The 27,923-nt window shown below is 41.0% G+C and overlaps 1 long non-coding RNA gene across 1 annotated transcript; it reads left to right on the top strand.

The window, feature by feature from the left end:
* The first annotated feature begins 372 nt into the window (after positions 1-372).
* Positions 373-23,035, top strand: LOC121671871. Its single transcript, XR_006018647.1, has 3 exons — positions 373-16,301; positions 17,154-17,320; positions 17,473-23,035. It is a non-coding gene; the product is annotated as an uncharacterized LOC121671871 (long non-coding RNA).
* Positions 23,036-27,923: the final 4,888 nt, after the last annotated feature.

The following is a 27,923-nucleotide window of genomic DNA, read 5'->3' as shown; positions in this document are numbered from 1 at the left end:
TCAGATGTGTGCGAGGAAAGCCTCTTTAATCAGGCAAGAGTAAATATCTGCAAAAGTATTTTAATTATATTAAGATGAGTTGTTATAAAGGCTTTCTTCCAGTCTCCTTAGGGTTTCTGTTTAGTTCTTATCACTGAGAGAAGGTTGTTCTTTTACCTTTAGATGGAGAACAGAAAGTTTAGGGCAGAAATAATGAAATTTTTATTTATTTATAGGTTATTTTTTAAGCTTAAATATTACTGTAGTGGATACTTTCCATGGCACTGATAATAACAATGAAAGATCAGCCACAGATCATAGAATATTGTCATGTAATGGATAATGTATTAAATGCAACTGCACTTTCTTTTATTCTGAGTCAAGTTTAAATTACATGTGACATTCAGATCAATGAGAGGATTTTGAATTAAATGTCTCATTATCCTCTAATGGAACAATAAATACTAATGTAGGTGTTCCTAGGTAGTAACTCTCTTTGGAATACGGTCTGACTGTAGAATGCATTAGTTCATAGTAACATTTAATGTGTTTCTATGTTAACACCAACAGAAACAAAGGTGGAGCCAGCCACAGCTGATCCTGAGGTCTGTGTTAATCCTGGGTTTAGCCTAATGTTAACCTAATCCTCATTTGCTGAATGAGATGGAAGAAATTGAGTTCTTGTCAATCCAATTAAACCCCTTAGGTATGAAGGGTTTTGTCTGTGAGCACTGTATCATGACAACTTTAGTCAACTAAAAAGAACATATTGGAAACCTTGTTTGTTGCTGGCAAGCACAAGATTGTCCCCTGAGTGTGTGCAGCCTCTGCTGGTACCTGTTAAATCACACTGAGCCAATGGCCAGTGTCACATCTGCCCAAACTTTGCTCAGTTCATATGCTCAGACCTTTGTTTCCCTTGTACATTAAACATAACTAGCCTGGTTTAAGTTCCTGTCACAGTTTGATTAATGAGTGTATAAAACTCAGATCTTGTGAGGCAGCAAGAAGGAGTGATAGCAAGAATGAGTGAGTTTTTGTCAAAATGTGTAAAGCAGAGCTAAAGAAAATTTGTATCTGACTCCGAAGCCTTAAAGGTTTAAAGAAACATATGCACATCTGTTAAGAATCAGTGGGGAAAGCCTCAATTTCAGCTGCATGCATGGACTGAAAATTATTTCTCTTAATAAATTAAGGGCTTGGCTTTGCTGAATTGATTCCAAATATACCAGGGTGAAGAGCAACCTCTTGACTAATGAAGCTGTGTAAATGACTGAAGAAAATTGTCACTGGGACTTTGTTTAAAGAAGTGGAAGAAGACTTTGACTGAAAAGCTAAGTACCTACCAAGATATATAATAAGGAGAAGATGAGTTACTATTATTTGTCTTTTTTTAGTTCAAATTGGATTACTTGTAGCTGGTGAAAGAGGGCAAATTTTGAGTTTTTTGAGAAAACTGGAATGTACCATTTGATGCTTTTGATTCCACAGAAACAATTATTTTCCATTGGAACTAGCACTTTTGACTGTCTGCTCTGGCTGTCAGTTTATGCTGCAGCTCTGTATATTTGCCCTCAGTGCAAGTTTGGTGTTTTGGTGGTCCTGTCTCCTCACTGAGTAGCTGTGAATGTGTCAACACTGACTTTAATCCACTGTTGTTGAATCGATGGCCATCTTAATCCCCTTTGTGCTCAAATTGAGGCCAATGGATCCTGAAATGAAGAAATCAATAGGCAATTGATGTCTTGGAGGAGATGAAAAATGAAACTTGACTTGAGAAATAGTGCTACAAGATATACATAAATATGATGATGAGAATGGCCTTAGGCAAAGCAGCTTCAAACTATTTGCTCCACCTTTACCAGAGAACTGCTTCCATGTTTGCTAGATGAAGCAGAATTTGCTGATGGTTTTGCACCCTTTCTTAGACAGGTCACAGTCTTTGCCAGCTTTTCTGCCCTCCTTTTCTCAGTTTGATGTGTTTTAGTAGGTTTTTTTTTAATAATTTGCCTGTCATTCTGAGAGTGCACATTGTTCTGAGCCTGCCAACATCTCCTCCCATCTCACAACTTTCTCTTTTTATCTTTCTCTTGCTTCTGGCATCCTTGTACCTTTTGTGCAGTACTCCACACTTTTTGAATCATTATCTTGTGTGCTAATCCTTCTTAAAATCCTTATCCTTCTTAAAATCTCATATATTTTCTAAGGGTCTCATAAAAATCCCTCAGGCTTTAATCAAACCTTTTATGACAGGTTGATGCCTCTGGTGTTGACCACAGCAGCCTCTGGATGAGTCTTAGCTGCTTCTCTCTGAATATTATAATATTCATGAATTCATGAATTCAATATAATTCATGAAACTTGAAGATCTTGCTGGTGAATACCCTTCTTGTGTTCTAGCCTGCATACTCTAAATATTACTAAAATTGGCTTATGAATTGGTGTGAGTTAATTCACCGGTACTGAGCCTGAGAGCCTTGAGAAGAGCTGTAGAAGTGAGATCCAGGCAGGTCTAAAAATACAGCAGTGTGCTCTGTGACTGAGGAAACTGAAATCTTGGTTTTCTGTGGCTTTATATTGGGTGGTTGGATTATCTTCCATCAAATTAAGTGCAGGCTCTGACTGAAAGTTTTCCTGAATTTCTAACAGCATTTGTAACAGTCTGTACTCAGGGGGATTCTCTGATGTCTGGTTCCATAATTAAAGTAGTGCTGAGCTAATTTCTCTCCTCTGCATGGGAACCTCTTTTCACAAAACTTTCAGGGTCTAAATGCGTCTAAGCCTTCAGTTCCTCTCTTCAAATTTTCACTGAATCTGGCTGAGTGGTTCTGATGTTAAGAGGATGCACAAAGGCAGTGGGATTAGCTAACCCCTTTTTGTCTCAAATCAACCTTACAAAAATGTTTGGAGCAGGACTCATGGTTCAAATCTTTTGAAAATTGATGGCTGTTTCTTAGTTATGAGACTGGACGGAGGATTCGCCTCTGCTTGTCTTGAAAGAGATACTTTCTGCTAGGCATGCATTGGAAACCACCTTGGTGTGTCAAAAGGTGCAGAGAACAAGGCTTATTCTTGTTTTACATATAACATGTTAAGACAGTTTCATTCTAAGCAAACAATGGGAAATAAAACTTTGTAGCAAAATTAAAATATACCTACCATTTTGACAGAGACTTATTTTGTAATTCCTATAGAATTACTCCTTACAGAATTAGAAAACATGGAACATTTGTTTATAAATGATGTAAAAAGCAAGAATGTAATTTTGGAAATTATTGGAGAGAAATCCAGATTTTCAGGCAGCTAGAGAGCACTTGTATGCTTGGTTTGAAAGAGATTCTGCTTATGTGTGTAGAGTTCACACCTGGCTTTCATAGTTGCTGGACAGCACAGAGAGGCCTTCTCACTTTGATTTAGGGGCTTGTTCTGAATGGGGAGATCACAAAAGGGGTTTGGCAGAGTTTGGGTGCTGGCAGAGAGTGGGAAGGAGTGGGTTGCTCTTGTGTGTAGGTGGGAAATAAAATACTCATGTCTGCCCGTCTAAGAATGCTGACTGGAAACAGGAAGGTTTGGCTCCCCAGTTTTACACTCTCTGATGAAGAACCCAGGTGATGGTGCAAAGTTAAATTTGTCCCATTCCTGTGTACTGGACTTAAATGGACTTTGAAGCAGGCAGTACCTTCCTGTGTTGAAACCCCAGCTGATGGCTAATGCCTGTCTGCCTTGTAGAAATGCCAAGAGATGAAAGCAAAGATGTGGTGGCTGCTGTGAGGAACCACTTGGAAACCAGTTTCTGAGGTGCCTTCTGAACACAGCATTATTTTCCTCTCCAGGAACACAGAAAAAGAGTCCCTGTAAATGTATACTGGGATTTGGGCAAACCTGTGTTGCATTAAGTCTCCCTGAATTAATGTTATTTTTCCCAGACATTGCATTTTAGAAAGATTTTTTAATTGGAAGGGGTGGCCAAAGCCTTTTAGTAATTTTTAAGCATCCTATAGTGATTTGCTATTCTCTCCTAAAAATATGCTTTTATTTCCTGCTGGAATTGGTTTCACTTTGACATTGGACCTTGTTATGCCTTTGTCTGCTAACCTAAAGATCCTGTTAAGTCAGAAAAATCTCTTTCTTAAAGTAGGTATTTATAGACTAATTTATCATTTAAGCCAAACTGAACGTTTTTAAAACTCTTGGTGGAAAGTTGATTTTACAGACCTTGAATCATTTTTTCCTTATCCTTTGTGAACCCTTGCTTGACCTCTGCACTCTGAGAATGATGACAGAAATGTAGTGGACTGATCTCCAGTCACGGTGTCTCCATGGTCTCATGAACAGGCAGTTGTATATTATCATGGGATATTTCTATTTTTAGATTTTGCAGCTCTACAGCCATGCCAGATGTTGTTAACCTGAATTACAGAGACATGTATATTTATTCTTTAGGGCTTAATAATTTAATGCTTTGCCTCTCACGCTTCACTGATACTTGAAAGTAAACGATAACATTTTTCTTTTCATCCTTTCCTCTTGCCTGTTTATCGGAAAATTTCAAAGAAATTAACTTTTTAAGTAAGCAATATGTGTTTAGAGATAGAAAAATATCCCAAAAGGATTTGATTTCCACTCTTTGTTGTACCCAACCATGTCCTAAAAGCCAATGAAGGAGCAGTCTCAGATACAGAGGAAGTCAGGAGACAACTAGTCATTATTCCTTGTTATTTCATTGTTTGTTCCTTATTCTGGTATTATCAGGCTGAAGAGTTGAAACATTTTTTTAGTCTTTCCTTTTTTCAAAGCACTCCAGCCCAACACACCCCAAGGAAAGGATCTCAGAGCTCAGGGAGCTATAAAGTTTTTCCTCTCTCTGGGCAATAAGTAAATGTGTTTTCTCATTATTTTTCTCTGTTGTTAGCACATTAATCTGAAACCAGAAAGAAAAGACCAACAAGTACTAAGGGTGATAAGGGATTTGCTGATGTTTCATGAAGGCAGCTAGATTGCTGCAATACAGCTGGGAAATAGGAATACTAAAGTCTACTCTAAACTCCATTTTACGATAATGACTCATAAAATATCAGTTCTTTGTTTTAAGATATTGTGGCTGTATAGTAACTATGCATTTCAGGAGAAAGTATCTCTAAGTTGGGTACTAAGACTAACTTATCAAATTGAGAGGAAATGAGGGAAAGAGATTATTTTTTTTAAGCTCAAATGTGATTTTTCTGGCCCCAGATTTTCAAGTAAAAATTGAAGATAAATCTTAAGGAAAGAAAAAAAAAGCAGACTATAAATGTAATAACTTGCTGGAGCATTTTACGAACCCTCAGTACAAACAATATTTCTTGTGATAGCTTTGAAGATGGAATTTGGACCATATTTCATGTGCTGGTGCATATAACAGTGGCTGTAGTATATGACAAATATTTCTCTCTTTTTTTTTTTTAGAAAACCTAGAACTCTTATTGCACTTTATCTTGTTCACTATAGATCTGCAAGTGTTTTGTTGAGGGGAAACAAAGAACAGCAAAAAAATAAAGGGATTATAACCTTTCATATTAACTGAGATCTTTGTTGTATTCATTGCACTCAAAATGGACTCCAGAAATGCTCTTCGTAATGAGACCATGTCAAAGAGCCTGGTCTTTAATTTGTGGAAGTAGGGATGCTCTGCAGTGCAGCTCCACAGAACTCAGCAGAGCTGCTTCAGACAGCCCCAGAGGAGGGTCTGCTTTATCTGTTTGGTGTCAGAACAACTTAACACACGGTTGGTATCATTCTTCCCAGGTTCAGTTTACTGTGCAGTTATTAAGGTATATATATCTGGATGTCTGTAATCAAGTTATTTGCAGCCAAACCCAGACAACCTGTGCTCCTTTTGGTCAATAGGTCAGGTGAGTTGGATCCTAGAAGTGTTCATTCCAGGGAGCTGGATGAAGCAGGGCTCTAACCTTTGCACAAGGAGGCAGAATACAGATATGTTTAGTCTTTTGTAGATGGGTTATGAGCTTGTTTTGCTCTTGATCCTCGTCTGAAAGAAATGGACCATTACTAGTGTGAATATATCCTGCCTTTGACCTGAGATATACCTGGGATATATTACCTGGTGCAATATGTGGACTGGTGTAATATATATAATCCCACCCCTGCATGGACCCATCATGAACCTGTGGTGAACACGGTGGTGTTGGGTTAATTTTGGACCCAATCATCTTAGAAGTCTTTCCAACCTTAATGATTCCGTATTTTTTCATTCTGTGATTTACCTGTGCTGATGGAGCAAGCTGGGTGGGCGGCTGAGCCCGCACTGGCCAGGCTGCCCCTGAGATGTGCAAATCCACATTTAGGTACCGTGGGATATGAGAAAAGCTGCTGCAAAAGGGCATTCTGGCTATTTTGACCCTGCAGAGCACTTCTCTGTTTCACAGGCAGTGACTGGCACTGGAGTAATTTGAAGCAAGTTTTGGCCTCTTGTGATTACTGCAGCCCAGTGAAGGCTAAACAAGCCTGGAATTTATTGTAAATGTGGGGGGAATATGAGGGAGGCCTATGAGATATCTTATCCCTTTTCCTTGTGATTTGTGCTGTTTTATTTTGCTGCACCTCCTAATCCCCCTCACAGTGGCTGCCCAGTGAAGGTGTGCAAACACAACTCAGAGCTCTCCAGGAATGGAAGGAGTACCAAGACTGACCTTGCATAGCAACAAGGACTACAGTGCTGTGTGCTTTGCAATTTGTGGTGGTGCCCTTAAATCTGACTTCACCCTCAGGAGGAGATCCTGGACAGAGGTGACTGTGGCAGGCTTTAAAGGGAATGGTCAGGGTGGCAAACACTCTGCCAGACTGATTTTTGCACAGTTCACCCCTGACGCCTTCTCTGTCTTTCCCAACACAGCTCAGGAAAGGTGTGAGGGAGAGGAAGCAGCTGCCTCGTGGGAATCTGTGTGTCCCTGTCACGAGTGTGACCTGGGACAGTGGTTCCACTGCTGAAGGAGCAATGTGAGGATGCTTTTGTAGGGACAGGTTTCAGCAAATTGTTGCTGGTCCTGCCTGTGCTCTGAGCCACTTTGAAACCTGAAGTCAGAAGTGCAGTGGTGACACAAACACAACCTATCTCCTGTCAGCTTCCACCCAATACAGAAAGTTTTTCCAAAATTTGTCACTTGGAAAAAAAGAAATTCTGTTAAAAAGTCCTTATGTATGTGTCCAGAGATAGACTAACTTGTGCACGAATAGAATTTCTGCCTTAGGAACTGGGCAATAATCTAAATTTGTCCAACATACAGCAGCAAAATAGGGAGGGGAAAAAAAGTACTTTTCTTCCTCAGCAAGGACTCCAAGAACTCCAAGATACTGATAACATTTAACCTTCTCTCCTCTTCTGTAAATATCTGTCCCCTGAGGACCTTGACAATGGCTAAAACCCAACTGTTCAGTCCAGCAGAGCTCTAGAGACATCCTGCTCTTTTAAAATTGTAACTGTGAAACAGGATGGCAATGGCTCATTATAAAAATTCCCTATGATACCATTTCTAAATCAAGTTAGTATGCAAGAAGTGTCTTGGAGCAGGAGAGAGGCTTTCCTGTTTTTCATTCTCCTCTGATATTGTCTGCGTGGGAGGCAGCTGTTGGAAGGCCTGCAGGAACTTGAGAATTTGACTGAAAGCCATAAAATTGTACAAATGCATTCAAAAGCTTTGTACAGTTTCTGTTGGAATCTGGGTTGCAAGTTTATGGTGAAACCTGAAAACTTCATCTGCCCGTTATCTTTTTTGATGCGAATGTTTTGCTGTGAATATTTTGGAACATCTAATTTGAAGTATTAAAATATATCTGCAAGGAAGAGGTGTAAATGCTTTCCTGGAATCAACTTCCGTGCAAGAAATTAATTACAGAAAAGAATTCTCTTCAACATCTACGTCTGCATATGTCTGTTTTCATCTAGGGCTGCTGTTCGTTGCTATTCAGAGGTGCTTTCCAACTGTTTTATCATATTGTGTTAATTAAGATGATGTTTTCATTAGTTTCAGTTCACATATTGTTGGAATATAGATTTTTGAAGAGAGATTTTAGCAGATAATGGAACGTGGGCAGCACAGTGGAGGCCACAGGGAGCTCATTACCCTTTTCTCAATTCGTTGTGGTTTCATCAGTCATTAATTCCACTCTAAGTACCCTATTGTTAGAATGTACATTGTGAGTGACTTTGCTTTTCATATTCAACAACGTGCCACTTTCCATACATAATACAAAGGTAGACTGTAATTATTGGAAGGATTAGAATACTTCAAAAGATTTAGAGACGTGGAAGAAGGCTCCCTGAGGAGGGTGCATTTGAGAGTGTTTGAGACAACAACACAAATAACCTTGTAAGGCTGGAGAAAAAGGCAGTGAAGAAAAGGGATGATGTTGAACTTGCTCTCATTTCACAAAGGGATAGAATGAGTTAGGTTGGAAGAGGACTCTCTCTGGTCCAAGTCCCTCCTTGGGACTTGACTTCAGTGTTAGGTGATATTGCTCAGGGCCTTTTCCAATTGGGTTGTAAATATTTTTGAGGACCCTGATTTCAGGCTTGACTACCCTCAGGATGTTAAGCTTTTACTTTTATTTAAAGGGATTTTTTCTTGTGGTAACTATCATCTCTTACCCCTTGTTGCGCTTCACCGCTCTGGACAATTTGTGTGTCTTCTGTCTATACCACCCCACTAAATAGTTAAAGACAGTAATAAGATCCTCCCTTGGACCCTCTTTCTTTTCCAGGCAGAACCAAAACAGCTTTTTCAGCTTCTTATGGTACTTTATGTGCTCCAGGCTCTGGAACATCTGTTGTACTCTCTTTTGTATGTCTGTGTCCCTCTTGTATACAGGAGCCCCAAATGATACGCAGTATTCCATACGCTGTCTTGCAAGTCCATGATGAAAAATCACTTCTTTCGACTAGTTGTCTATGCTTTTGCCCAGTATTTCGTTGTTTTTATTTGCTGCAGTGGTACACTGCTCACTTGTCCTCAATTTGCCCACCAGCAACCGTGGATGCTTATCCATGGAGCTGCTCTCCAGCTGCTTGGCTTCCAGCCTGTCCCAGTGTGCAGATGATTCCTCCTCATGTGCAGGGCATTTCCTGAACTCTGGGAAATTTCTGCCAGCTCATTTCTCCGGTCTGTTAAGGCCCTGCTCCAGCTCCCTCTTGCCATTCTTGAAGATGCATATGATGTTTGTCATCACCCTTGCATCCATCCTTCCTGTTCTTGGATACTTTGGTACAGGCTTGTGTAGTCTCTAATTTGATGTTCTTCTACCACAAGCAGGGCTTCACTGCCCTCGGCTTTGGCCTCAGCGCAGGGGTGTGGTGCACTGGTATGTGTTTATATCCATACCCACCCAATTCACATACAGGAGCAAAAGGACACACACATATAAAACCTTCTGCCCTGACATCCCTGTCTCCTTGTACCATTGCAAATGGACCATGTGCATGCTAAGGCTCACACCTGGGAGCTGGAAGCAAGCTCCCCAAAATGGATTGAGGTGATACCAGACTTACGGCTGGGCTATTGTTCAATTAATAGATTTTGGTTGCTTACTAGAGGTCACAGCATGGCCAGATCCAGAAGTGAAGGCTCTCCCTAGAAAACTGAAGTGATGGCTGGTTATAAGTCAGCTCTCAAGCAGATGCATGCAGAGATAGTTAGGACAGAGAGCTACCAACTATCAGGAAAGCTGAGTATAATCCTGGCACAGTCCTATAACTCACAGAGCATATTAGGTGCTGAAATTCTTATTCCTCATTTTCTTGACAAATGATGCAACAAGAGCAGAAAATGGCTAATATGAATCTTGTCTCAAGACTGTGATTACAGTGGTAATAAGGAATGATGTAAACTTAACTTGCCCTTGTTACAGAGTGCTAAGGAGATGGAATTGGACTTCAGGAGCAGTGTGCAGCCAGAACAGAAGCTGGCTATAAAATAGCTGTTTAATAACCCTTTTTCATAATTTTTGAATTCTGTTTAGCAAGCAGGGTTCTTGTGTGATACTCAGTGACAGAAAACAAATGCTTCTTTGCTGTACCTTTTGACCATCAAAGAAAATTTTGTTTTAAGGAAGGACATTTTGTAAGGATTATAGAATCATAGAATGGTTTGGTTTGGAAGGAACATTCAGAGGTCCTCTCTGCAATAATCAGGGACATCTTGAACTACATTAGATTGCTCAGAACCCCATGCAACCTGGCCTCAAATGTTTCCAGGGATTATACACCACATCTCTGGACAGCCTGTTCCAGTGTTTCACTGAAAATTATTGTAAGAAATCAAATTCAAAAAACTTCTTCCTTATATCTAGTCTGAATCTACCCATGTGGGACATAAAATACTTGTTCACAAATACCATCTTCTAGCCAGACTCTGTGTGGGTTTGCTTTACTTGAACACGAAATCTTGCAGAGAACACAATACATGATACAGAAATCACAGCAAAAGGAGGCTTCAGTTCCCAGAAATCTCTCTTTACTGGTCTGGCTTTTGATCCCTTTGTGTATTTTCTAAGTAAACTATCATTATTGGATTAATCCAATAACTGGTAGAGCCCTTTAGTTTGCTTTCAGGAAGCAATAATGTATCTCAGTGTCTTAGGAGGGGGCACAGTCCACTGTTTTGCAGCCCTCTGGGGCAACACTCTGCTGAGCTGTCAATACAGGGATTATCAGGTGCCTCCACCTCTCACTTCCTCTGTCAAAAGGCTTCTCTCAAGAGCTTGATTCCTTTAAAAGTCTTGTCTTCATCTCTCCTTAGTGACCGTGATTGAAATTACTCTTTCTGGAATATAATAGCTTGGTTTAGGAGTGTCCATTTCACCCAATTCTTGCTATTTTAAACTGTGAAATCAATTACCTTCATTTATTTGAAAATAAATAATATTTGTGTTCAGCATCCCTGTTCTTTTGGTACTTTAGTGTTTCTTTAATGCCTCCGTTTATCTGTGGCCAAATGAGAACTATTTTATTGGGGTTTTCTGATTCTGGTATTCATTTTTCTTTCCACCAGTGTAGAAGTTGGTTTGTTCAGCCCTGAAACGCATCCCAGACAAAAGTGTTAGAATTTTGATAGTAGAAACATGCACACAGACTGATTCTCTTCTATTTGCAATGTTTCTTCTTCAGTGATCTGTTTCTAGTTCATCTGCAGACTTGCAGATTCAATGCAAAGCTCTTTATCATGTTTGCATGCAGGTTTACTGCTTGTTTCAGATCATTAGCTGCTCTTGAAAGTGTTTGTGGTATTACTAATGGGACCCAAGCTGAACCTTAGTTGTGATTAAGTACTTCCATATTTGCAAAATCCTCTTTGGTGGTGTCTGTTACTTTCTCTTTTGGGTCTTACAGCCAGTGCTCATTGATTAGTTTCTGCTTTGAAACTGCAACTCCAGGGGAAGCTTGAAAATGTTATTCATAGATACTTGCTTGGGTCAATATAGCAAATGCACCATCTATTTCACTTTGTGAACACATCTCCAAGTAGCTCCCAAACCTGTGGGTGTGTAAGAGGCTAATAAACAGCCTGCTCTGTGATTCTGCAGCAGTTCTGCTCCCAGCCCTCCCTGCTGCTTCTGTAAGGAGAGTTTGATTTCTTTCGACAGGTTGGTGTTTTCTGCTGATGCTGAAAGGGTTTTCTTTCTTGGGCTCCTCTTGTGCCGTAGCATCCATGGCAGTTTGCTAATCTAGCACAAGTTCTGTGAACTTTGCAGGGGCCTTACATTTCCCTTCTGACTTTTGAACCATTTTATGTAAGAGTCTTGGCACATGCAGTATTACTTGAAAATGAGGTCATGGGGCAAGGTTTTTTTGCACTTTAGAGTAACATGGCTCTTGCTTGAAACTAACAGCTGGTCTTTTATGGCTTAAGATCCTTTGCTTCAGTCATTCCTAGTGTTTGCTGCAGCTCATATCCCCAGGCCATCAGCATGCCCTTTCGCATTTTCAGATGAATTGTGTCTGGCTTGCTGTCCAGTGAAATCTCTATACACATTTCTGTGCAATATTTAAATTCTGCTTTACAGTCGTGAGGTGGAAATAGATGTAAGGGTTTCAGCTCTGCTCATAGATTTAGCATCCTGCTCTACCAGCTTCCTCTGCCATGGCACAGAAGGTACAAAAGTGTCATTTTGGATCCTTTGCTGCATCCCATGGTATTGTCCTGAAGAAAGGAGAATGCTCAACTTCTCATGTCACTAAACTTGACACTTCTGCATAATTTTGACCAGCTGCAGATCAAAACCAAAAAATTGTGCAAGCCAAGATAATGGCCCAGAATCCTTCCAAGGTCAAGAAAATGGTTCCTACTGCAATAGAAAATGCAGGGGAAATGTACAAGAAGGCCTCCTCCATCTGATGGTGTTGTGTAGGTACAGCCAGGCTATCCACATGTGACACTTCTCTAGCCTGCCTTCAAAAACTCCTATATGAGGAAGATTCAGTAGGTTCTCTAGGAGGTTTGAAAAAGAATTCTGTAATTCTGATGTAACATTACCTTTTCTCTTGCTTTACTGGTAACCAAGGAGAAATCAGATCCATTAATTGGGTTCTTCTCTAAATGTTATATCCTGCTTTTGTATGGCAGATGCCACATGCTCCATGTCTTTTCTGAACTCCTGTGATTTTACTGGCATATGTTGTTTGGTCATATTTATATTCTGGGCTCTGTATAGGATACTCTGGTAATAGAAATTTAATGGTTCCCACTGTGTTTAATTCAGTCATTGTATTTAGCTACACTTGCTCCTCTGTGTCCATCTTGTATGTGTTGTGTGTTTTACTGGAATACTATTTAATTAATAAGATCTCTCAAAAACAATGATTAAAAATTCCACACTGTATTTAAAACACACATTTCACTGACTTTTAGGTGCACTGGAACATAAGTTTTGCGCTGGAACATAAGTTTTGCACATCAGCCTTTTTGTCCATTGTCTGTGCAGTTGCCTGAACTTTTTTTCTATAGTCTTTATTTTCCTGTAGTTGTGCTGATTGCTGTGTTACTGCCATTGCTTCCTGCTTTCCACCATTTGCAAAATTCACCTCTGTTGCAGTTGCTTCCCAATTTTGCTTACAGATTCTTATCAATATATCTTCTTGGCCTTTCTCCAGGATTCTGTGTAGCTATTTCTTTTACTGTTTGATATATGCACATCTGTATCTATCTTGACTACAGTGGTGTGAAATCCATCCCTAGAGCTCACAGACTTGCTTTTTAATAGTTATAACCTGTCTGGTTTTTAATAAGAAAGTCTTTTATGACCCCATCTTCAGAGGAAGTGGTCCTTAAATTTCCCTCTTCATTTTGTCTCTTCCTCGTTGCAGTTTTTTAATAAGTAATGCACAGCGCTCTAGACTTGCTGTGGATTTGTAAATGCATTTCCATCTTTGCTGAGTTTTTGTATTAATGTTCACGAAATACACAGCATTTAGGATGAGGGCAAAAAAGAGCATGTAAGACTTTCTTCAAACAACAGGCAGAAACCTCTTGTTCACAAGCCCTGGACCTCAGAGTGGACTTAAGCCACCCTGGTACGTGCTGGAAAGGCCCAGCAGGGCCAGGGCACAGGCAATGCAACAGGTTTCTGATGACAGCACTGATAAGAGCTTCTTGACACAGATGATTGAGAAGCTGATGAGTGGGGAGACACTGCTGAACCTCATGCTTACAGTGCTGGGGCATGTGGAGTTTGGCAGAAACCTTGATGACACTGACTGCATGAAGGTAAAAGTCAGGATTATGAAAGGAGGGCAAAAAGCAGGATCACAGCCCCAGACTTCAGTAGAACAGACTTTGAGTCTTCAGGGACCTGGGCCTTGTTCTGTCCTGTTTGAAAATCTCCAAAGCCAGTGATTCTCTGAGCATCACTCTCTCTGTGAATCTCTTTTCCCCTCTTCCATTTTCCTGTCTTCTGTCTTTCCATGGTACAATTGCTGGATTATCCCGTCTCTTTCCAGCAGCTAAACTCCTTTGACTGAACTGTTGAAGTCAATTGATCTGCTATGGTCAGCCGTGTACACACAGCTTTCTATTTCACTGACCTGTTCAGGTTTCCTGTCTTGTGGGGTCTTATCTTCTTCAGTGAACATTTCAGTACTGCAGCTCAAAGTGGTCATAAGGTTGCTGGGGAGAGGCAAGGATGAGAGAAACAAGAGCACAGCTGGTGTTATTTTCAGCCTGTTCAGTCTGGGATCAGTGTACAGGGAGTGTCAACACACATCTTGGAAGTAAATGTGTGGCTACACACTTGGAGGTCTTTTTTTTCCTCACCTAAGAATGATGTTTGACAAGGCGATGAGTGAAAATGGAGACCAGTGAGGCTCTTTGACTTAGAATTAATCACTCCCAGAAGTAGCATAAAAAATGGTGACTTAGGTGGACATAAAAATCAGGCTGGGTTGTTCTTCATAAAGTCATAGGAGTGGAGAGCTCTCGCTGTAATGCAAGAAGGATGATGAGCAAGCAGAAGGAGCTGTAAATCTTAATGCAGGTTCTCAGTTACCCGCATATCTGTTGCAAATAAAATGTATTTCAGAGGGAGCCTGTTCAGCAAGTGCTTTGAATGTGTTTCTGATGGACTTCGGTAAAGATAATTAAGGTAAGTAGAATAGGGTGAACTTTGATTAAATACTGACCGATAGGAAGAAAGTGACAATATTTAGACAAAGATCATGTTACCTGAGAATGATCATGAAATTATACATTTATGATTCACAGGACTTGAAGGAACATAAGTAGCAAAACAGTAACAATGGATTTCAAGTAGGAAGGCTTCAATACTCACAAAATTGGTAGGTGTTGCCTGGGAGGCAAGCGTGATGGAACAGGGAATTTAAGAAAGCTGGCAGTTTCTTAAAGAAGAATATTAATAAGGCTCTCTCCTTGTGGAGGAGAGATAAGACGTCAGTAAGAGATCAACTTGGTTAAATTATGAGCCTTTCATTGACTTCAAACACAGGAGGAAAGGATACAGAGACAAGAAACTAGGTGAGGTTACTAAGGAGGAGAATAAAGGCATTGCAAGAGCTCTCAGTAACCTAATCAAAAAGGTTAAGACATAAAGTGAGATGAAATAGCAAGGCACATTACTTAGGAGAAGTCCAAATGTTGACACTTAATAGACAGAAGATTTGGAGAAGCCTAAAATGATGAATGCTTTACTCTGTGCTGATCTTCACTTGCTATCAGGTAGACAGCACTATTAATGCCTGTGCACAACAGAGTGAAATGACAGCCAGAGCAGGAGAGCGAAACAGCAGAGGGAGTTCTCAAATTGATCATGTAAAGTTTTTCTGTCAAAGGAATTTTAGCAGCCCTTAGCTGCTAAAAAGCCCTTATTATCCTTTTTCCCATGAGAGTACTTGGAGATGAGTGAGGTACTCAGTGGGTGTAGAATGTGGATGGGTACTAGGGAAGTGTGGTCTAGAGGAAATGACTGTAGACTGATTAGTTCTCTCAGAACAATGTAACACATGAGCATTTCACCTTGAAATGAAGGATATTGTCAGTGAAGTCCTTCAAAGTTTCCTCAGGGTTTGGCTGCGACCAGTGTTTTTGTTAGTGACCTGTACAATGCAGAGGATCCTGAGATGAGAATCCCCATCAGAACGATACAGACCATAATTAAAAATGATCCTGACAGAATGGAAGGATGACCAGAAAAATGAGAATATTATTTAATAGGGAAGGATTACACTTATGTAGGAATAATAAAGTATGTGAGTATAGGATGAGACGAAAACTCTCTGGACATTCTGAGATGGGTGAAGAGGCTACAGAGAACTGCAAACTAGACAGAGATGAATGATTGCAAGCTTTTCAAAGTAGTTAGTGTCACAGGGAATGTGTGAACAGCAGCACAGGCTGCCATGTGAGGTAATTATTCCTGTGCAGCAAAAGGATGGCCTTAGAGAGAGAATTGTGCCATTTTTAGTGCTGTCCTTCAAGACAGAGATGATCTATTCTCTAGCTGAGAACAGTTTGAAGCATGACCTAAAAAGAAATATTGAAAGAATTGGGCTTGTTCAAGATGAAAAAAGAATGCTGATAAGAACATGCTATCTTCCTTATTTAATTTTCATATTACTTTTTACTTATTTTCCCTCCTATTTTCTCTTGTTAAAGAAAAAAGGAGAGTATCTTCTCTAAGTTCATTTTGAAAATGGAAAAAGGACAAGATTTGACCTTCAGCAAGGAAGTTTCGAGTTGGGCTGTGGAAACTCTGTCATTGGGGCTGACTTAGTTGACAAATATTCATCAGGAATGCCTTGGGCAGGGAGATGGGTGGACCAGGTAATGTCCTCTTGGATATCTTCCAGCCTTATTTTCTGTGCTGTGAGTTGTTGCGGTGGCTAAGTCCATTTTACACCCCCCAAGTTACCCTAAAAGTGATCCCTCCCTACAACACTGTGCTAGAAAGTTCTCCCTTTGTCTAGATTCTCCTGGTCACTGGCCCTCTCCCCACTCCCATCCCTTTTCCCATTGGCCCCTGTTATGCCATTCAATCTTGCCTCTGCCCCCGAGCCCTCAGACCATTGGTTTTGGATGCTCTGCCCTCCTTTGGGAGTTTTTGGGATAAAACTGGCGCAGGCTTTCGGTTTTGGGTTCTTCTTTTCCCTGCCACCTTTTGGGTGTGTTGCCATTAAATGCCTTGGAATTGCATGCAGAGAACCCCTCTCGCCTCTCTGTCTCCAGTTCCTGCACAGACTGTGAGTGTGAGCGGCTGTTCGCAACCACTGACGTTGACTCTGGTGAGGGAAGACATGCAGACAATCAGTGTGATTGATAATGCAAGCTTCAGTTTATTGAAATCTAAGCTCTGCTTTTATATACTCAAATATGCATACTTGTCACTTCTCTATTGACGCTGGGTAAAAAGCTACATGTTGCGATTCGGGAAATCAGGGTTCTTCCTCATTTCTCATGGTCAGTACATCTTGTCAGCACGTCCTGCTTTTTATCTATAACAGGATTGTCAAGAACACTATGTCTGTGTCCTTGCTCTCCTTCTTTATTCTCATGATTTCTGTTCTCATGATTTCCTTTTGTTTGCAGCTTTAGCAAAAGGCTTGCAAAGGCCTGCTGATTTCTGCAGTTAGCAAGAGGCCTGCTTATGTCAAGCTAAAAAGGTGTTTGCTTGTACAGCTCTTCCAGGGACCCATGTCTCTGATCCTCCAACCATTCCTCGACAACCACCTGCGAAGGAGAGATCGTGTGCACGCGTAGGCACTGGGAGAGCGCTGCCTGAGCGGCCCACGAGGGACCCAGCAGGGACGAACGCGGCATCGACCCACCGAAACCTGCATTCAGTAGTGAGTGAATGAGCTTTTAGTTGCATTACTGTTGGGAGGCAGTGACCCTTCTCACTACTAATGTCATACTGGCTTGTGGGCAGAATGACATGGGGATGAACAGGAATACTGCTGGCAGTAATCGCTTGTTGTTGCTCTATCTTTACTTTCAGACATCTAGTCACCGAAGAGAGGGATAATATCCCATGGCACAGCTGATTTCTCACTTTATACAGACTGAGAGTGAAATTCATATAGAAACCTTTGATTGAAAACTTTATTTCTGTATGATGTGTAAATACTACATTATCACTTCACAATTGACGGGTGAGCAGAAAAATAAACATCTTTGTAATCATTTGTTTGTAATACAGGCAAATCTGTTCACATTATGAAAGGAATAAATTTTACCAGCTTCTGGGTATCTTTTTTTTTTTTTTCATTGTTTGTCACACTTCAGAATGGAATAAATCTGAAAGAACATCATAGAAAGGCAAAATACAAGTGCTGAATAGAAAAATTGGCAAGGAGTTAGGACTTGTCTATCATTTGTCATCCATCAGTTGCAGAGGAGGCATAGATGACTCTTGTTAGACTCCGAGATGGTTTGTATTGACAGAGTTTGTTGTGTTTAATTGCATTAAAACTTTCCATAAGACAATATATTTCAGCCTTGTGTACTCTGAGTTTTAGAAAATAGTTGTAGATAGAATTTCCTAGAAATAAATGATGCTGTGGGTTGATTGATACATATGAACCCAAAGCCCTCTAAGACTGTTTGGCAGCTAAAAAAGCCTCTAAGGAATCAAGGACAAGTGCAAGACTTTTCTTCTTAATAAATCTGTTCTCATGAGCCATGAATAATTCTGATACCTAGGACAATTTTTTCAGGACAGAGAGCATCATGTTTCAGTGTTTGATATGGTTACACTTTCATGTCATTTGTTCCTGTACATAGGAAATAGCTGTACTGTGTTGAGGGATCTGGTTTTAATACTGTCAGAATGCGTAATCAATGGAATTTTTAAATACTCTTTTTTTTTATAACTTGTGGGAAGTTATGCATAATGCAACATGTGAGAATACCTTTAGCACTGCTGCTAATGAAAATCCATTTTTTTGAAAATCTCAGGCATTAATGAATGCAGGAATGTGTTATTCCTTGCAGTCATTATTTTGAAGATTATCCCAGGTTATTAGATTTGATTAAAGGATTTTATGCTTGGCTTGCTTGAGAGCGGAGGATTAAGCAATAAGGAGCTTTCTCCTATGCTGTATCTTTGGGCTTATCATTTCATACTGCAGGGCTTTGATTACTTACCCAATTTTGTAAAACATACAGATTTTGTTAGTTTACAGCTTTTTAGATCAGTCAGAGCTATTAAGCCTGCTGGGTGATATCCTGCCTGACAAGCCCTATTATGGGCTAGGTTTGCTTCTGCTGGCTTGACCAATGTATGCCCTTTGTCAATACAGAGCACTCAGCCCTTGTGGGGATCCCAATCCCTCCTACAGGGACTTCAGTGTTCTTGGGGATTGAACTTGCCTCCCTGTTAGCAAATATCCAGAAAGTTTTGGGGATCAGAAGATTTTTTTTGACTTGTATGAAGGATGTGAGGTTCTTCAGCTTCATCCAGAGACAAGGACTGATACTAAGATGGTTCAGGGGATGCCTGTCTGGATTGTTTGTCTACTTTACTGTAGAACTATCCCTGATCTGCCTTTGCATAAGTGCAGGCTTCATCCAGTGCTTTCTTACGGGGGGTTTGGAGGGAAAGGTGAGGAATCCAGATGCTCATTTCACTGTTACAATGGTTTACAGACAAGAGGACAAATGTGTTTTCACTCTGTGGATGCTGCAGACAAAGGATATGTGTGTGTCTCTATGTCCTCTTTCTGAAGACAGTGCAGAGGTGGTCAGAAGATCACTGTGAATTACTCTCCTGAGGATAAAAACCCATTCTGCTCATGGTTCTGCCTCCCATGTACCAGGAGTTAGGGCTATAAGAGGTCTTCTCCACACCAGTGTGCCTGGCTGTTGTGCTATGTTTATGCTCACCCACAGCCTGTGCACTGGAGGTGTCCAGGTGGGAATGCTGTCACTCATATCCTCCAGCCAAACCTGCAGCAGTTTCAACAGATGTTCTGCTGAAGGTGTCTTTGTAGCCCAGTCTTCTCTGATACACTATCAAAGAGCAGGTCAAATTCAAGGGTGCGGGTTTGTGTTTTGGGTTGGTCTTCAATACCAGAAGATGCACGTCACGTTAATGTTGTCTTTGTTCATGGCAAAAGACTTTCCTTGTCCCTAAACAGCTGCCTGAAGGATACAGGTTGTGTTTCTCAAACACTCTCTTTTGCTGGTCCTTCCGCTCATTTCCAGTGTGGGATGAAGGACCTTGGTGTTTAGAACAAAACAAGACCTCTGACTTCTTCAACCCAACCTCCCACACAGAGACTTCACACAGAATGAGTCCAGCAGACTGCCTAGGCTGCTTTTTGATATTTAAAGACCCTGCATGTATATAGATTCCCCTGATGTTCTTTGAAATATGTGGGCTGGTGGTCACTTTAGTGTTAAACTTAAGTGTAGAGCAGCAGATAAATACAGCTTCTGAGCTTTCACAACCTCTAATGCATTAATTGTTACTGCCCCATCTGACTTGATGTTCCCACTTTGGTCTATGATTTTGATTTTTTTTTTTCCAGCTTTGACCTCTTTTCCATTATCAAAGAGCTGAAAAACAGACACCATTCTTTCACTTTTTATTCCCTGTGGTCAGTTCATAACTTATTCAGCATATTAATTGCATGTTACACCGTGCTTGGCTTATCTTTCTTCAAACAACTCATTTGCAGAGCTGCAGTTCAATCTGGTTCCAGTTCTCGTTAGAAAGAAATTAAACTTAGATTGAGCAGAAATCAGAGTCCATAGTTGTTAACCCATGGGAGTTCAGGGAAAGCTCTGGACTGAACAGCTTTTGTCAACTTTTAATGTGTAAGGTGGTCCAGGAGGTGATGAGACATGGAATTCGGTTATAGGAATGCCAGAGGAGAGGTATGAAAGGAAGCCAAGACATTTCTAATGCTGTTGACAGTGTAGATTCCTTTCCTTTCCTTACTTGCTGTTTCTTGCCAGGATCGTCCTTCTTCTTTACATCCTGTCCTTGGTAGAAGCATTTTGACAGGTGGGACAGTACAAGGGTGAATGTCTCAGAATAGTCTGCTGAGCTAATTTCCTCTCAGTTGTCCTTTTGCAAGTTTGGGAGGTGTGGACCTGGGCAACCTTAGGGAATAGGGACAAAATTCCAGTGACTAATAATTCAGAAACCCCTCCTGAATGAAACACAGCGTATTTGTTTTTGTTTTGGTGTTGTTTTTATCAATCAATTGAACTTACTAAAATGTGAACCATATTCAGACATTAAAAACCTCTCACCTAAATTAACTTTTGATAGAACCATTTTATTGGTGTTCTTAGACCTCCAACAAGGAGTAATGATGGTAAATCATTAATATATATGCTGCCATTTTAAAAATTAAATCTGTGCCCTGATATGTTTTACTGCTTTATAGCTATTATATGAAGCCCCTTGGGATGTTCTCATAAAAGGTGCCCCATAAATTTTATATAGCCTTGTACTGCATTATATTTTATTGCAATATTCCAGCTTTTCAAAAAACCTCCAAGGCATCGTTTTTTTTCCCTGCAGGCCTCCATGGGAGAAAGACATCAAAATTTGTGTTGGCAATTTCTAGTGAAAACACCTACCATTTGCAATTGTCATCTCTGTTCTCAGTGACATATTGCCTTCTGTCATTTTCGATGGAAAAAGCTTAGGTGTAAAAGATACAAATGGAGATGGATCTGTAGGAATGAGAGAGATCTATTTTGTATGTACTTCTTCTGTCTCTGATTACACACCAGTTGGTTTCTCTCTGCTTGTTTTACCCTCCTGCTGAGCTTTTACAGGCTTTCCTGCAGTTTAGCTACTTCTACAAAAACAGCCAGGGCCACATCCTATAGGGGAGGACAGAGGCAGATGCTAGGTGGGGTCCATATGCTCCCAACTCCTAATGATGGCCCCTGGGGGTAAGGAAATGAACCCTGAGGCAGCATCCAAGCATGGGGAGATTGCCCCATAACCCCTCTTGGTAGGAACAAAGAGAGAGATGCTGATTTTGTCAGCCCTCTGGAGACTTGTAGTCCCTACAAAGGAGAGAAGGAATGATCTCCTGGATGGTAGCCTGAAATTTAGTACTTGGGGTTAATTCCCATATATACCACAACACACTGTCCATGTATTGGCATATTAGAAGAGAGCAGGTTTTTAACATTATTTTGGAGGCCTAAAGATGCAAATCCTCTTGTGTGTGGAGATCTGAAATGCTCTGGGGTGCTTAAATGATTAAAAAATGGAGATGGGTGTGTGGAGAAGAGTCTGGGACAGCTGTCATCTCACTCTGAGTGTGCAGTGCCCAAGGCTGTGGTACCTGAAGAGAAGGGAAGGAGTCCTTCAGGAAAGCCACAGTGCTGTTCCTGCATTGCAGCAACAGCAGCTGCTCCATCTCCAAACTCCGGTGAGGAGGGATTGCAGAAACCCAGTGGCTCAAAATAGACTTTTGCAGGCATTGGGGAATACAGAGGAACTTCCTCAACACTGTGAATGTTCTTCAAAATCACATCAATTGTTTCTTAATGTGGAAATTATTTTCCTACTACTGCTTTTCTCAAGGATTGAAATTAGTCCTTGCTTGAATTGCTTTGGGGCACGCAGAAAGGAGGTACATTCCAGGTCTTTCAATTTCTTCAAGAGCCATCAATGCTTTTCCTTGAAGCCTTACTTGCAATGTTTCTCAGTTATCAAATAAAATGCTCTCCTAGATTCCAAGTTAAGATAAATACTTAAATCAGAATGCTTAAAGCAAATGATAATTTCAGAAAGGTCCCGTGAGTTTTCAGGCTCGTGATGTTTCTGAGCATTTGTCATCCTCTTCAGTTATTTTTGATGGGACCAGTGATGTGCCAACAAATTCTGCCCATCAGCAGATCTGACAGTACAGGATGTATCAGAGTTCTGCCTCTGAGCAAACTACTTGAGAACTAATGCCTCCTAAGCCGTGCCTTTTGAATGATGCATGTATCTTCTACCCCCTTTGACACCCACGTCATCTGTGATCTAATTCAAAGAGTGAACTAAAATGGGAAAAGGAAAGAAAATTTTGAAACATGGTCACTTGTAATTTTGCCTACTGAGTTTTCCCCTTGGGTTCTGGTTTTGCTCTTGTATTAGGTGTGCTGCTGGTCCTAATGCCTCTATAAACCCATTTACAATCTCACTCCTTGCTGTTTGATTCTGTTCATCATTATTATCCACCCTTGTCAGCAATTTTAATCACAGTGATGAAACCAGATTAGAACTATTTAAATATGCTAATATGGTGACAGGCAATTGAAGGGCTTCTTATAAATGACTCAAAATCAAACATAACTTCCTGTGCTTTGCTGCACCTTATTAGCTGTGATATTTCTGCTTGTCAAATATGTTATACTGCCTCTTACTTTCTTTGTGGTCTGATTTACCCTTTTGATTACTCTCAGTTTATTTCAAATTCTTCCCAAATTGCATTTGTGCATTTCTCTCCTCACCAAGGTGGGTGTAGCAGGTCCCCGGTTTGACACCGGGCAGAAACACCAATTAGAGTGTAGTGGTTTGGTTCAAAATACTCATTACTTATTTACCTTCTGTGAGATAAGAGTTAGGAGAAAGCAAAGCAGGCACAAAACTTAAGAGAATATAAAGAAGTTTATTAACAGAGCTAAAAGAAAGGAAAAAAAAATCAGACCGAACCTTCAGAACACTTCTCCTCCCCCCACCTTCCTCCCTTCTCCCACTGACAATGTAAAAAGACAACCCTTGAGATTTTCAGTCAGTTTACCACTTCTATAATAACCTTGTTCAGTTCACTTAGGGAGAGGAGTCTCTCTTGCTCATGCTATGGAGACATCTCCACAAGAAATTCTCTCATGGTTTCAATGTCACAGCGAGCCAGCCGCCCGGGTTGGTTCTCTGCTCATGTATGAGAGTCCCTTCCCCCAACTTACAGCTTTCCCCACAACTGCTTTCGAGGGTCCAATCTTGAGCTACTGGGGTACCATTTTAAGGTTGAGCTGTTCAGAAACAAAAGTTCTCTTCACCCATCTCTGGGAACATTTTCATCTCTAGGAATGGAGGCCCTCCCCCTTCCCTGGGAGCAAAAGGGTCCTCATGGTCCTCATCATCTTCATCTCTAGGAATAGAGGCCCTTCTCCTCCCCTGGGAGCAAAGAGGCCTCATCAAATTACAGCTACTGTCATTTGCTTATTTCTGCTCACAATTACAGTTTGAATACTCCATCCCATCCCCCCATGCTTTCATGAAATTACAACAGGTACTCTGATGTATCATAGTCCATCACCATAGCTTTACAACAGAATTTCAGCTTCTAAGCATCTCCTCTTTCATCTCCCTCAGGGTTTCAGCTCTTCCTTCTTCACTGACTTTGGTGTCTCTATGGTGTTTTCTTCACCTTCCCTCTTCCTCAGACTCGGAAGAGGATTAATGTCTGCAGGCTTCATCTGTTCTGGAGGAAACTTACAGCACTAAAAGGATTAATCTCACCCAGGCCCTGCAGCTGGAATTTCACTTATCGCCATTGGTCACATGAACTTTGCCAGGCAGCGGTGCAGCTTCAGCTGAATCTTTGGCTGCACTGGAGGCCTGCCTGCACGGAGCAGGGCTGCAGGGGCTGCCTGCACAGAGCAGGGCTGGGGTGGGCCGTAGATGGAACAGGGCCATGCCACGGCTGACCCGGCTGGGCCGAGCAGGGCCCGGCCCAGCCCCATTGGGACGCCTGCAGGCTGCCCCCACCCCACTACATGTCCGAAAGCTGGAATGCAAGAGAGCTTTCCCAGCCTCTGTTCGTTCTTAAATGTGGGTCACAGAGGCGTGTCAAGCTCTTTAAGTGGCTTAAAAAGTTGCCAATATTCAAACTAGCCAGTTGATAGGTTCTGTTAGGTCATAGAGGAAGCTGTAAGCACCTCTTTGCAAGAGAATCACTTCCGTAGCTATGCTAACCCATGACAGTGGGTTTGTAAAACTTCACCCTAAACTGCACCCAGTGGCAATGCACTGTAACCTACCAGCAAAGCAGGTGATCAGCCTGGAACAGTTAAACAATCACTGGAGGTCTTCAAAGACTGAGTCAAGGATTCTTCTCATCTGTTTTGCAGCTATGGAGGCTGGAGGTTTAAATGTAAGCTTTAGAAACCACTAACCAGCAGAACACAGGAATACAAAGGTATCACAGGATTGTCAAATCTGCTGGCGAGGGGCTTTCAGCTCTACATCAAGACACTTTCTGCATGTTAGGAAGAAGTTCTTTATTCAGAGGGTGAGACACTGGCACAGGTTGCCCAGAGAAGTTGTGGACACCTCATACCTGGAAGTGTTCAAGGCCAGGTTAGATGGGGCTTTGAGCCACCTGCTCTAGTGGAACGTGCTCCTGCCCATGGAATTAGATGATCTTTTGAGTCCCTTCCAGCCCAAACCATTCTATGATTCTATGATAGTTACAGGACTGAATTTATTGCCAAGCTTAATTTGGTCCACTAGAAGTATAACTTCATTTCATGTTTCTGACTAATCTAATTATGGTAGCAAAACATTGAGATTAGCAGTCTCCTGTGTAACCCTAAATGAAAAAGACAGCCTAGATCCCAGTAGAGATCCTGGTCTGTGTTATAATTCTGGCAGAGTGGGAGGGAGTGGGAATAGAAAAGCCGTGTGTCTGTTTTGTGGCTGAAGCAGAAATGCTTGTCCTACACAGACTGACATGGGAGGTAAAGACTTTGCTAGAGGATGGGGTCTCTAGACATCTTTCCTCAAAAGGAAAGACACTGTTTTTCCCCATGTTTACAAACCAAGTTAGTAAAGAAACTGATTGCAAATTTGTAACAGAAAATTTGAATATATTGATTTTTTTTTTGTAGGGGTGTATAGATTGCATGTTATTGAAACTAATTTGTGGCATTCTAGAGGGAAAGTTTTTCCAGATATTAAAAAAAAAAAGTAGGAAAACCTAATTTTAAGCATTATCTTTTTCTGAGATCTTCATGACCCTTGGTGTACTGAGCTATTCTTAACTCATGTGTGTGGCTGGGAGATGCATGTACAGGTGATTTGGGAGAGACTGAACGTTATAGCCAGCAGTGGTGAGATCTCAGCTGAGTGTTATAGACACATATCAGTGAGACATTTGAAGAAAATGCTGAGCAGTAATAGAGACTCTGAAAAATGAACTCCAGAAGGAGAGGACTAGAAAATGTGACCTGAGTCTTCAATTTACTGAAAATAAAGAAGATTAATTTTGCTGTGGCCTAGGAACTGGACAAGAAGTAGTGAGCTTAATTCTTCAAAGAAAGGGAGGTTCAGGTTGGAATGACACTGAAGTTAAGAAGAAGTCTTTTGGGAAGAGCTGTGGAGCAGTTTGGGAGATGTACAGTTTCCACCACTGGAGGTCTTTGAGAAGCACTCAGCTCGGCATTGCTTGGGATGATTAAGGCATGGCAAATCCTCACCTGGGACTTAGCTTATAGATCTGCTGGAGTCAATTGCTATTTACTGAATCAAAGGGAGTAATACGGAAGTATAAACCCCCAAAATGCCATGATAATTTATAATTTCAAATAAAATAATAAAAAAGTAGAATATTGTCCTGGGTTGCAGTGTATTCTATTACTATCCTCATGAGCTGTTGAAATCAGGTGGGGCAGTGTTTCCTTGCCTCCTCCCCCCAGACTATCTTTCTGTTAATTGCCCATCATTGTCCTGCCGCCTGACTCAGAGATAACTCCCTCCGGACTATCTTCTGTTAATGAGCCTAATCAACACTTGGCCTCATGACTCATTACCCCATTGTGAGATGCTCCACCCAGAGGGAGGAACCAAGCATCCCATCGTGGATATAATCTGAGATGCTGAACACCAGAGACAACCCTTCCCACTGGATTTCCAGAGGACAGGAGCTACACAGCCACCACTGGACCTGAGGAAGAGCAGACCCATTTTCTACAGGATCACCACTTCAGAGGACTGCGGCCACCATTCTACCAGACTGCTACCACCACCCTGACTAACAGGGTGTCAGGTTGTATCTTGAATCTGTCAGTTTGAACCAATGTTTTCTTTTAGATTTTCCTTTTCTTTAATTTCCCCATTAAATTGTTATTCTGACTTGGTGCCTCCCACTGGTTTGTTTTCAAACTAGTACAAATATCTAAAAGGCTAAAAACTCATCTACCAAATGAGTTCTCAATTCTAGACTCTGGATAAATGAATGCTAGATGTATCCCAAGCTAAATTTGGAAAGTGCTAGAGAGATTAAATCACACACATGTCATTCTTTTCAAAGCAGGATGTCATTTGCATGTTTTATATCAAATCAAACACTATTAAACTGCAGTGGTTTGTAAAGCCTGTCTTCACTCAGACAAAAAAGTCTCTTACTGTCATGTATTCCAAAATAAACTCCTTGAGAGTGAGCTGGGAGAGAGTGAGTGACCTTCAGCAGAAGAAGGACATAATGTGTTGAGGATACCTTGGGATGCCTTGTCTTGTTACATCACCACTGCAGGCAATGAAGAAAGCTTTTCAAGAGGTAACCAAAATCCAGCTCTTAGAGGGATTTACAGTCTAACATGATAAATCACGTTTGCTACCCAGGCATGGGAATAATCTTGATGTTATTTCTACTACATAGTCTTGATGTTATTTCTACTACTCATAAAATCAGAAGCTTGCTTTATGTAGGAGCAGGCATTAAAACTGGGCTAATAATTCTGCCCTGCCATGCATAAATATAGCAAAAATCTATATGTCCAAGAAAGCAAGATTTGCCTCTGAGTTTAAAAATCTAATGGAAATAAATCAGTGTATGTAAAACCAAGAGAGAAATGTAATTAATGCCTCTCAGTGCACTCTTCTCCAAATAAGAATCCCCTGGCAAAAACTATGCCTTCAAGCAACTGGGTAATGTAAAGTGTCACTTACAGCCATCACTAATGGAGCTCTCAGTACGTAAAATGATGAGCTCCCAGCCACAGGGTTTATTGAAGATGTTTAATAGTTCAAAGCACATAAACACAAGTTGAGCTGAACTTGCAGCTCGACTTTGCCAAGAGATCTGCAAAAGGAAGATTGAAATGGGTGACGGCAGAAAGCTGCTACCCTGGATCCTCTCACCCTCCCCAGCCAGGGCAAGGATCTTCTTTAGAGTCTGTTTTCTAGTGGTTGTCTATAATCTGTGATTGGAAGGGACAGATCTGAAATTAATTATGTGTTGTTGAGTGCTGAAATGTTGTTTTTCCTTTGCTGAATTATTGTTGTCTTGCTGAGTTGGGTCAGCCAGAGGTTTATTTCTTTTTGTCACACAGATTTATTCCACAGTATTCTGTGATTAGAGCAGTGGGGAAGGTGCATTTCAAAATCTGCCAGAAATCTTAATGTAAATGGACTTTAAAAACATCATGCCTTTTATCATCATTTTACTGAACTCCCCTGAAATTATCAACATCAGCTTTGAATTT

The sequence above is a fragment of the Corvus kubaryi genome, unplaced genomic scaffold (assembly GCF_017639235.1).
Source record: "Corvus kubaryi isolate FWS band 111438036 unplaced genomic scaffold, C.kubaryi_AGA036_p1.0 37398, whole genome shotgun sequence".
Lineage (NCBI taxonomy): Eukaryota > Metazoa > Chordata > Aves > Passeriformes > Corvidae > Corvus > Corvus kubaryi.
Note: the sequence above shows the minus strand (reverse complement) of the source record. Positions and strands in the feature narration are given on the sequence as shown.